This window comes from Jaculus jaculus, chromosome 4 (genome assembly GCF_020740685.1).
Source record: "Jaculus jaculus isolate mJacJac1 chromosome 4, mJacJac1.mat.Y.cur, whole genome shotgun sequence".
Classification (NCBI taxonomy): Eukaryota; Metazoa; Chordata; class Mammalia; order Rodentia; family Dipodidae; genus Jaculus; species Jaculus jaculus.
The window spans coordinates 78,875,454-78,886,251 of NC_059105.1; positions in this window are offsets into that span (position 1 = coordinate 78,875,454).

A 10,798-nucleotide genomic window follows, 5' to 3' on the forward strand; every position below is an offset into this window, starting at 1 on the left:
AGGTGACACATGCATCTGGAGTTTGTTTGCAGTGACTGGAGGCCCTGGTGCACCCATTCTCTCTCTCTCTCTTTTTCTGTCTTTCTCTGTCTATCACTCTCAAATAGATAAAAATAAACGAAAAAAAAATATTTTTAAAGTACATGGAAGACCTTGATTGGTTGGTGAGTCAGGGAAGAAAACTGAAACTCAGAAAAAGCACCCCACTGTGTGTGTTTGGGGAGGGGGAGGGGTTGTGAAAAGTTAAGGAAGAAGAACCAGGAGGCTGCTCCTATTGCCATTTTGAATCAGATTGGAGTACTCTTTGAGTTTTGTGAGGGCAGTGTGGTGTCAGGGTTCTTCTGGACCTGGATTTCTAACGAAGTACCTTCAAAGGAAAATTCCCTTGTTTGGGCTGGAGAGATTGCTTAGTGGTTAAGGTACTTGCCTGTAAAGCCAAAGGACCTTGGTTTGATTCCCCAGGACCCACGTAAGCCAGATGCACAAGGTGGCACATGCGTCTGAAATTTGTTTTGCAGTGGTTGGAAGCCCTGGCACACCCATTCTCTCTCTCTCTCTCTTTCCCTCTCTCAAATAAATAAATAAAAATATTAAAAAAGAAAATTGCCTTGCTCTTAATCTCCATCAGCCTCATATGTTTATTGAAATAATTGTTCAATTTACACAAATATGCAGTTGATTTTGTACTTTTCAAAATGAGTCAAAAAAGCACAATATTTGAGAAGAAGACAGCAAACTTTATTTGCTCCAAATACCTGTTGCAGGCATTTTAGTTCTTAATCAAAATGCTTCCTATCTTCGTCCTCTGTAGTAAAATGATGATATTAACTGTCCTAAAGGGCCAAATGATACACAAGTAAGTTAGAATTTCTTCCTTGTTGATGTGAGAATGAAATGTTGGTTACTATCCACTCTAAATCACCCAGAAAAGTAAGGAAAATTTTGAGACAGTTCAGGTGTAGAATTATTTCTGCAGGGTCTGTTCAGACATTTCGAGATTTCTAGCTTCCATTGTAGTTCAGCTGAGCAGCCATACTGCTCAAATGATAAGGATTAATTTCAGTGACCTATTTTTCTTTCACCTTTAATTGACCTTAAACATTTTCTTTTTTTCTTTTCTTTTCTTTTTTTTTTTTTTTTGGTCTTCCCTCCCCAGCATTCTACCTTGTCTGGTCATGGGTAACTTCAAAGAAATTCTCTGTCTGATGCTAGGTTTTATTGTGAGGCTGTTCATTCCATTCCATAAAACACCTTTTCCTTATAAACATTCCCCCTAAAATTGGGACAAAAGGAGTCATTACAAATTTTCCTATGTTTTCTTTAGCAGGAAAATTTTGGGACAAGGAGAAATGAAGATTCTTTATACACAGTGGCAGTTTCTCTTAGCTATTTGTAATTCTCTTCCCTTTCCATGAACTTGGGGTAAAATAGAGTCTATAACTTTAAAAACTGAAATCAATAGTCAGAATTCCCTGCAAATAAATTAGGGCAGACACATTTGCCCCCTTTTGCATTTTCTCTACATGGCCATTTTTATTTTGAATAAGTGCTCCAGGATACTTTTTACAAGTCTTTCATTCTTTCAAAGCTTATTATTTCTAACACTATAACCACATCCACTTTAAAAGCAACCCACATGGAATCTATGTAATAGGTCAAACAAACAACTCTTAAGAACATGTTTAAAGGTAACTTCAAATTAAATGATAGCATACATCCTAATCTGCTAGGTTGTAAGTTAGTATGTACAAGAAAAAAATGGGCCATTTATAAATACCGAAAATAACACCAAGCTGTTGCCACACTCCATTTTGGATGTGGATAATCAGAACAGTCTGTAGCTGTCTGTGGCTAATGGGATGTTTCTCCCAGCTTTGTCACCATGGCAAATACTTTATAATACACAAACATTTGTAGTGCTAAAAATCCACCCACTCTTGTTGAAAGATGGCCAGGTTTTGTAAAATTACATTCCAGTTACTGCTACCCTGCTGATTTTTAAGATAAGTTTTTTTTTCTCTGTTTGCCATTCATGTGCTTAACAAAAGACCAAAGGGAAAAACATATTTAGTTTGTAAACATACATTGTACTTTCATAGTTCAGTGCCTTGTAAAGAAGTACTTGTAAGCAGGTTTTTGATGGCCAAACTTGGAGCCCAAGCAGGCTATTTTCCAGTGGCTGTGGTAGGAAGGGAAAATGTGTAGGTCTGTAAATCCTTCTCTATCCATCATTCTCCTCAAAGAAAGATGCAACTTGAAAAAGCACATTTGTGTGACAAATATAGTTTCAAGAACAGTCCTGTAGTCTGGAGAATCAGATTGCTGCTCTTAAGTTCCTGGGGAAAATTTTAGCTTCAACTTTATAATAAGTGCCACTGGGGGCTGTATTCAACTGAAGCTGGAGCTCATTCCAACTTCCTGTTTAGACCCTAGAAGAAGGCTGCAGTGCCAGTGGCATAAGCAAAGAACAGTTTGGATTCTTTCTGGGCCATCTTTTTCACTGGCTAAGACAGCACAGCAGAGCAAACTCCAACTCATTCCTTTCTTCATGGGAGGAGGAGGAAAGCCCTGATAGCTAACACTTCCTCACAGAGCCAAGTGGCAATGCCAAAAAAATGCAGAATATGTGTGACTGGGGGAAAAAAATGTAGCAAAACAGTCTTTCCCACAAGTGGGTGGAAGAGGACAAGTCACAGTTTCAAAAGCATAACATAGGTGTATAGTGCCAGGAAAGGCCAGTCTAAATATTTACATGTAATAGTGATATATGAGGAAAAGCTTAACAGAATGCTTGGGGGAGAAAGAGGATGCGAATGTTACTGGAAGCTCTAGGCACAACATCGGATTTGTTGACGACCTGCTTGAATTTAACAAGCCTGTTTCCTCTGTCTGTTACTCCATCATTATCCTGCTGCCTCGTATGGTCTGTCTCTGAATCTCCCTGCATCAGGCAGGAAGACAGAAACCAAGGGCAAGGACTCATTGCAATTATGGAGACCTTCTCCAGAAGAGAAGCCTTCCTAACAGTTGTTCTTTCGCATTATTATTAACTGTCAACAAATCTATGTGCATTTATTTTTATAAACCAGGCTTTGTAGAATCAAAAGATACCCTTTGTGTGTGGGGGGGGGGGAGCAAGATACCCTTGGGGGTTGGAGGGATGGATCAGCAGCTAAGGGGCTTGCTTGCAAAGACTGATGGCCCAGGTTTGATTCCCTAGTACTCATGTAAAGCTGTGTGCACAAAGTGGGCCATGCATCTGGAATTTGTTTGCACTAGCAAGAGGTCCTGGTATACCCCTTCTCTCTCTGCCTCCCTCTTTCTTTCTCTCTGCTAGCAAATATATAAATAAATAGTAATTTGTTTTTAAAGATACCCTTGAGGGTGGCAGTCCCAAGAATCTATTTGCTTTAGCTCTACTTTTGAACACATTTAGATGCTGGTTCAAAGTTTGCCTGGTTCTTTGTCAGTGCTCCTGCTTGGGTATATAAGATGCCAGCCCACACTAAGATCAAGACCTTAGGTGCATAGGGCATCAACCATCCTTGGAACCAAGCTTTTCCTGTGCAAAATGCTGCCTATAAAACATGATACCTGAATGGTTTTGACAAACAGCAGCAAAAGGAAATTTAACAAAGGAAGATAAATTACTTTATTTATTTAATTTTATATTTATGGATATGTTTTGTTTGTTTGTTTGTTTGTTTTTTCTAGATAGGGTCTCACTCTAGCTCAAGCTGGCCTGCAGTTTACTATGTAGTCTCAGGCTGGTCTCAAGCTCATGGCAATCCTACTTCTGCCTCCTGAGTGCTGGATTTAAAGGTGTGCCCCACCACACCAGGTTTTGTAGTAATACCTTTTATTTATAATGAAGACTTCTTACCAGTGAAAGTGCAGTTTCCTCTGTTTTCAACAAAATATATTATAATAAAATAAGAAATGAGCCTTTAGCAAATAATGTTAATTTTTATTTAAAAAAATTTTTTATTTGAAATAGACAGAGAAAATGGATGTGCCAGAGCCTCTAGCCACTGCAAATGAATTCCAGATGCTTGTGCCACCTTGCAATCTGATTTTACATGGGTACCAGGGAATTGAATCTGGATCCTTAGGCTTTGCAGGCAAGCACCTTAGACACTAAACATTTCTCCAGCCCAATATTAATTTTTCATGAACTTGAAATGTATTGTCTTATTCAAAACATCTATATTCTTGGTATTGCTAATAAGTTAGATTAGTCTTCCCAAAGTAGATCCTACAGAAACAACCTGGTGGTCTAAGGTGCCCCATTTGATAGCATTGTTAGCAGCTCAATCACAGATTGAGTGTTATTTTCTATATTGCTTCAAGTTCACTTCCTGTCTCTAGGATATTCACTGACCTTTCAGTGTTGCTCATTTCACCTTTTTTCCTTTTAACCAGAAAGTATCGTTCAAGTTTTTATTGACTTCATTCCTTCCGAACCTCTTTTTCCCCTAAAGAAAATTTGCAGCACAAAACAAGTTGGACCCCAGGCAGTTTTACAGCTCTTTCCTTCTCCCTCAGTGTGTTTCAAATCAGCTGGCCATATATGTATGGTTTCCACATCCACATGCACAACAAATCCTGTCCTAAATAGATTGACTTTCCTACAAGTCTTATTCACCAAATTTGAAATTCCCTGAGGCTTGTACCAGAAATGTCTCGGTAACCCTTAATTATATCAGTTTTATTCAATGTCATTCAGTTCTTGGAAGCAATATTTGCTCTTATGCGTATTTCTCCACCATATTTTTATTAAAACCCACAACAGATTCAGTTTCATCTTTTCCTTAGATAAGTGCATTAAAGAAGAATAATGTAAATAACAGGAATTTTATGGGGCCCATCCTGGGACTGTGTGTAGAGTGACTATAAATAAGCCTGGTGTGCTCCTGTTGCACCTCACGTGCAGAAGGGGACAGAGCCTCCTTATCTGTGATAAGATAATTTGCAATCTTCTCCTTTTCCTTAGGGCAACGAAGTGCATGTGTAAGCTTGTTTGTGCTTCTAGAAATGTTTTTAATATTTCCCTGAACTGCACTAGAACATTTTCAGTGAAAAATGGCTCTGCAGTTTGTTTCATCATACTAATTGAAATGAATTATTATACCATGCACAAAAAGCCTTCTCTTCTAAATTAGACTTTGCAGATATCTCTGATTTACCTACAATTGGATTAAAAAAGAAAAAAAATGCTTCAGTATTATTTAGTTAGAAAAGGAAAATGCATCTTAGGAAAAAAAAAACACAAAACTGAAGGACAGAAAGGAAGCTTTAAGAAAGGCAATGTAGTTCAATCTATTCTTATATTTAAGCCAGCCAGCCAAGTGTTAGTTGACATAACTGTGCTAGGTTCCATACTGTTAGCACTTTGTGACATTGAATTAAGATATGCTCCTTCCCCCATTTTACATTCATAAGCCTCTGGCCAAGGAATATGCTTGTCCTTCTTCTCTGCTTTTGTGTGTGTGTGTGTGTGTGTGTGTGTGTGTGTGTGTGTGTGTGTGTGTGTGTTTTGTATAACTTTAAGGAAAATGAGGTATTATACTTGTGTGGCTTGTATATCATAATGGCTAGCAAATTGAATGCCTAGAATTATTTTCTGGATTTCTTAGTTTGCATGAAGATGAAAACTCATGACTACTTCTAAGCTTTCACCTCTTTTCTGGCTCGCCACTGTTCACGTATCTCTCTCATAGTCCAAAGCTCCGTTCTGAATCCTACAGTGCACTGTGTTTAGACTGTGTATTCTTACACTCTACAAACAGACAAAAGCAAAAGTCTGAAGGGCTGTAGTGTGAAAATCTGCAAGTATCAGAAAACAAATGTTTAAAGATATTCTTTAAAAGTTTCTACTAATACATAATAATTCAGTATACTTATTATGCACGTGCACAGTGTGGTATTTCCGTACATGCATAGCAATCATATAATAATCATATAAATCATAATTGACATTTTCACCATTATAAAGAATTGCCATTTCTTTGTCAAATTTTGGTGGTGGGTACTTGTGAGTGTTCCTTCTTTTCCCATTGTATATGGGCTGCATGTTTATACTCTTAAGAGCTGCACTATTGTAAACCCCAGCCCAGGCCCCTTCAGAAATTCTTCACCCTTCCTCTTCACATTCCACTCATACCAATATCACCTTGACACCTCAGGTGAAGACACTTTTTAGCTGTTCTCACTCACAGCAGCTGCTCGGATGAAAGCAACCCATGAAAATTCATAATATTCAGGAGGAATGTTTTCCATACTCCTAGGCTCCATGCATTAGTGGTCTTAGAACGAGTTTCACAGGTTGCAGTATAGTCATTTTTTCTGTTTTGTTTTGAAATTATCACGGATTGACAAAAATTTGTAGAGTGTACAGGGAACCCTATACACTATTCCACATCCCCTACTGCCAACATCTTGCAGAGCGTGCAATATCAAAGCCAGGAAATTGGCATCAGAAAAATCTGCAATTTTACCACATGCATAGATTCATGTAACCACCAACACAATAAATGGGATAGGTGAAATAAAATCAGTCTAGATAATATCATAGGTAGAAAAACAAGAATTGTTCCATGAAACCACCTAGTTTTATGTTCACTTATGTCCACAGCAATACAAATATGCATGCTGCAGTATTTACTTTCTCACTGCTGGGACAAAACACCTGATCACAAGCAGTTTATGGAGGAAAAGGGCTTGTTTCCATCTTATACTTTCAAGGGGAAGCTCCATGATGGCTGGAAAAGCATAGCTAGTGCATGTTACATGTCAGCAGGGCGGAAACAGCAAGAGTTAGCTAACTACAAACACCCAGTGGACCTGGACTAAGAAACTTCAAGGCTGGCCCCCAGTGACACACCTCCTCCAGCAAGGCTCCTCTTCCCAAATGTTCCACCAGCTGGGAATGAAGTATGAGGTTATCAGAGACACTCCACATTCAAACCGCTACATATGTGTATGAAATAGTTTCACATTCACTTATATCTATATTTACACATGTGTGTCATATATGAGTATAAACAACTTGTATAATATAAAATGTATTTCTTGGGCTGGAAAGATGGCTTGGCAGTGAAGAGTTTGCCTGCAAAGCTAAAGGACACAGGTTCAAATCCCCAGGATCTATGTAAGCCAGATGCACAAGATGGCACATGGGTCTGTAGTTCATTTGCAACAGTTGTATGCCCATTCTCTCTCTCTCTCTTTCTCCCTTCCTCCCTCCCTCTCTCTCTGTGTCTCAAATAAATGAATACAAAATAAAATATTAAAATGCACTTATTTAAAAATTTATTTATTTGCAATCAGAGAAAGATAGAAGAGAGACAGACAGAGAAAGAGAGAATGGGCACACTAAGGCTTCTAGCCACTGAAAACAAACTACAGATGCATATACCCCTTGTGCATCTGGCTTATGTGGGTCCTGGGGAATTGAACCTAGGTCCTTTGGCTTTGTAGGCAAATGCCTTAGCTACTAAGCCATCTCTCTAGCCCTACAATGCATTTCTTTTCCTTTTTTTTTTTAAAGTATTTTTTTTTTATTGATAACTCCCATGGTAAACAATATCCCATGGTAATTCCCTCCCTTCTACCCTAAAATGCATTCCTCACTGCAGTCCATGATGCACAAATTATGAAAACCACTGTCTTAGCCCTTAATGACTTAAAGTACAATCCATCTAGCCATCAAAGCACCTGTCTCATGGGAAACTCGTTAGACATGCAGGATTTCCTACCTCCTCCAAGCCGACTGAATCAGCATCTAGTGTAAAACAGGATCCTGACTTGTTTTTCAAATATAGTGTAGTTTGAGGAGCAGATGTGGACAGGTTCATTGAGTCTGCACGAGGATAAAATGCAATCTCTGTACATCATTGAGAGCTGGGAGTGAGGGCAATAAACTGTCACGTTGGAAAGTTGGATGTTTTCCCTGTCTTAATAGGAGAAGGGTCAACGTCTTCAGTGCAGGCTGCTGTGGAAATGATGACAAACTTTATATGGACAAGTTCATTATTCTTTCAGGATTTTGTAATGTTTTCTATGAGAAGTAGGATGAAAAAAAATCACTGGTTCTTTTTGGCTTCTGTAAAATAGCATTGCTATCTTGGGAGAGCCTATAATATTTTCTACATCAACAAAAATGTTCAAAAGCTTACTGGCTCATGCACTACCCCACACTGAATGTTACTTCTACTTCTTTTTCCTAAATAGTGTTAAAGACTTTCATACTGTCAAGTTCTTTGCCTCATGACCGGGGAAAGTTACAAACACAGACAATGATTTAAATAAGGCAAAGTAAATGTACTGAGAAACAGGTGGAAAAGCCCCAAAGTGCCAGAGCAAACATAGTTAGGATTTCAGCCAGCATCCACAGAAGAGAAAGGGGAGAAGGAGAAGTTACACTGTAGAGTTAGAACTCAGAAAAGTGGGCAAGCTCCGTAGGATCTGTGAGTAACTGCCCCTAAGGAGGGCCTTCATGGTAGTATAGTATATTGTCTCATTAAGGGGATAGCTTATTCCTCACATTTCTTTGGCATGTCTGTAGGTAAGGGGTATTCTCTTGACCAGGAAAGTAATTGACAAGCTCTACCTCCTTTGGGTAGGAGGAAGTTGTTCCTTCCATTCTAATATTACCAGGAAACTAGGAGGAGGGGATCCTCCTTCTATGGCCTCCAAGCCTAATGTCTGCCTACCTACAATAGTAGGTTTACAAAAGAATACATATGTGGAGGAAAATGAGAAGAAACTTGGATCTTACTTATTAAGATTAGGATTGAATAAATATTCACCTAAGATTCCTGAGTGTTACATTTACCTTCTCATTGCTGGGGGGGGGGGGTCGGGGACACCTGATCAAAAGCACCTGATTGGAGGAGAGGATTTTGGCCTATAGTCTCAAGAGGAAGCTTCCTGATAGCAGGGGAAAGCATGGTAAGAGCAGTGCATGAAGCTGGACAACACTTCTTGCTGCAGTAGGTAGAAGATAGCAGCAAGAGTGTTCCAATGGTTCTGTGATTAAAAGCACTTGTTTCTTGCTTTTAAAGCTTGCTGGCCTGAGTTCAGTTCCCCAGTACCCATATAATACCACATGCACAAAGTGGTGTGTGCATCTGGAGTTGGTTTATAGCAGCAACAGACCCTGGTGTGTCCATTTTCTCTCTCTCTCTCTCTCTCTTTCTCTCCCTCTCTCCTTGCAGAAAAAAAAAAAATTAAGAAAAAGAGTGAGTCAAGCTGACAAGGGGTAGCTGGCTATAGTAGCTCTTAAACTTTTATTTCCCAAATTGCCACCAGCTGGGGACCAAACATTTAAAGAATATGAGTTTATGGAGGACATCTGATAAAATCCACCTCTTCTGAGGTATTCTTCTGTGACATTCTTTATTGTTTATGAGATTAATATAATCATTAAAAATTACTTTTGTAGCATAGGTGCTTCCATGTCACAAAAAACAGTGTTAGTGATTCAAACAAAAGGGAGATTTCCCAGTGTTTTTGTTAATAGAGAGAATCCAGAGAGGCACAGGGATATTGAAGGGAAAGGGAAGTTTTGGGATGAGAGTGATCTAGCTCAGACTAATTCTACCAGCTCCTACTAATTAATATAATTAATATAATTAACACATTTCAGGCAAAATAGCCTACCCAAATATCAACACAGTGGCTTTTAAAGAAACACAATATGTGGTTCCATCATTTTGTTTCTGCTTGAGAAGACAATATTATGAAGGAATGTAAAATCCTTTAATTAGATACAATTTAAAAGCCAGACACAAAATTGAGATGCTGAGAATTCTACCTAGAGAAGTGATATTTATACTCTAGAGCACCAGACAATGTACCACACACAGACAGATGTTTTACAGTGAATTAAGATTGCCTTATCACACAGGGATATTATACTATTATAATCACATTAAGGTACACTTTGAGCACAAGTTATAGCTTTGTAACAAGATTAAAATTCTACCCTGGTAGATGCCTATAGCTAGATTTAAAGAAGTTCTTTTTGTTTTTCAGGTTTTTTTTTTTTTTGTATGTGTATAAAAGTGTATGAAAGAAAGTAGGTCCTAGGAAGAAGGTGATGCTGAAATTGGCACCCAAGGGAGTGCCATGAGTGTGGAACTGACATTGCCTGTGCTTCTGAACCTGGTTGATGGGATATTGGAAAGAATCCTGGCCTGGAAACCACCACATTTAGTCTCACAGAACATTAGGGTTTCATGATCATCAAGGGCTAGGAAACTACCACCTATGACCTTGAAAACATGCAGCAGTCATATCCTTACTACTGGCCCATTCATAAACTTAATCTCTTATCTCACAAAGTCCTACCCCACAGTGGCCAACATGTATTGACAGGACCCCAATTAGTGATCCCAAAGACTTCCCATAGCCTTGTTAATTATAAAATAAACATCTTGTGTGTCTGCCTCCTCCCAGCCTCCCTGGCCTTCCCCCAGGCACCTGACTCCCAAGCTACTTGAGAGCTTTTTAAACCCTGGTTCTTGTTCCCATCCCCCACTTTAAATAGCTGTATTAAATAAATGGCTTTAGGGCTTTAAACATTTAACTGCTAGAAGAATTAACTAATTTCTAATAAGTCTCAAATGAGGTTTTAATGACCTTTTAAAAAAGTAACCATGAGTCTTGATTCTATTCTCAGCTGTGTTGATTGAGGTTTTCTTTTTCAGCAGATTTTTCTCATGACTTTCTCACCTGTATCCCTCCCCATCCCCCCAAAGCACATATTAGCCTGCAAATTAAGGTGAATGGAATT